Raw genomic sequence first — 1,912 nt, forward strand, 5'->3', positions numbered from 1 at the left:
GTATATACTGTGTTGTTGGGCTGTATATACAGCTGCCGAGTCCACCAACATGTCGTCCGCGCAAACAAGCAGAGCTACCCTGCTGGAGATACTTGATCCAGCGTAGACTAACGGTAAGCGTGGTCTAGTGTGGTGTATATACATGATACAACAATATTCCTAACTTGTATTTTGCGCTGTATTGAAAGAAGCTGTGTTTGATTCTCATCAAAGCCAAGACGATATTGAATCGGGGCAACCAGGTATGTCCAGATCAAAGTTGTATATACGCGATACTCTTTCCAACTAACCTGTATATGTATGACGTATATACTGTTTTAGACGGGAGCTCAACAATAGACATCATTGTCGACGACGACGGCAATATCAACACTGACCCCAACGCAAACAAGGGCTATCACGTGCTAGACTCGGGCAGCGAGTCCGAAGGAGATGATTTAAGTCAAATGGATGGAAGTGATTCCGATTCATCTGCTTCCGACTCTGCTGATGAAGAAGACGAGGAGCTGTACGACCAAGAAGAGCGGTTCTTCACGGACAAGTTCCTAAGCACGCTCGGAGGGCAAGAACAAATTCTTGCTGGTGAAGTCGTCGGCCCCGCGTTGAAAGAGGTCTCGAAGACGGGATGGCATGATGTTGAAACCCCCGACGTCACCGGGGTTTTGGAAAATCCATACACGCCTGTCTCGGATGCTAACGAGTATCCTGGTTTGTGGAGCGGTCATCACGGGCCCACCCAATCGGCGTTGAGACGCGGAGGATCCCCTCTTTCCCTCTTTTTCCTGTTCATGCCGGTGGCGATTTGGCAGCACATTGCGGAATGTAGCAACTTCTACATGCATGAACAACTGGATAGCCAAGTCGACGCGTATTTTGAGAGGAAGGAAGAACGGGAACAGAAGAATAGGAGCTCCGGTCGACCCGTGTCAACTACGAAGACGAAGACCCGGCGAGACATCCGACAACAATTTCTATCGGTAACGCCAATAATGCCTCACGAGCTGTGCATCTACATTGGACTATTGATAGCGCGCACCGTGTCACCAAATCGTGAGAAGCTCGCCAATCCCTGGCGCGGATAGATTTTGGAGCAATCTCTCGTTATATTTTCGGACGCTTCCTCCCCCGTTATCGCTTTATGGAAATCACCCGAAACCTCCATTTCAACAGCAATCAAGACCCCCGTGCTACACGTGACCTTCCGTGTCGGTCGTCTTACAATCGCACCCGCGTGTATATGAAAGATAAGCCCCACAAATGGGGCACCAAGCTATTTATGCTTTGCTGTGCACACTCTGCTTATTGCATTCGGTACGGAGGTAAACATGTTTTGCTGTATTAGCTGGACCATTTATGCCGTATATTCATGTCGTGATGTACAGCTTTGAAGTCTACGGCGGAAAGAAGCAGCATAATGCTGAGAATGGCGCGGTCGACATGCAGTGAGGTCCTGCCGCTGTTGTGCGTAACATGCGAGCCGTTTTTGGTAAAACGCAATTAAACCATGGGTCAATTCGACTCGTGGTGGTTGATCGATTTTACACTTCGGTCGTGTTAGCTGTGCAGCTGCTACTCATGGGTTTCTATACTATTGGCACTATAATGACTAACCGTCGGGGTTTCTGCCAAGACGTAAAGACGAATAAGAAGTCAAGGCCCAAGACCATTCCAAGAGGCACCTTGTCGTTCGCACGGTCAAAGCTTGTAAAAGGGATGACATCAATTTGCTGGTGGGACAGCAAACCTGTCCACTTTCTCTCGGTGGGTGGAAACATTGCGTTGTTGGCGTAGAGCTTGTTCGCTCGCATCACGTCCAACACTCGACGGAGGTGTCCTAGATGCACCTCCATGGCCGTCTTGCCTCACCTTGGCACGGCTATGGACGAAAATGTCGTCAAAGTACGTCTGTACG

Source organism: Phytophthora infestans, genomic scaffold (assembly GCF_000142945.1).
Source record: "Phytophthora infestans T30-4 supercont1.5 genomic scaffold, whole genome shotgun sequence".
Classification (NCBI taxonomy): Eukaryota; Oomycota; class Peronosporomycetes; order Peronosporales; family Peronosporaceae; genus Phytophthora; species Phytophthora infestans.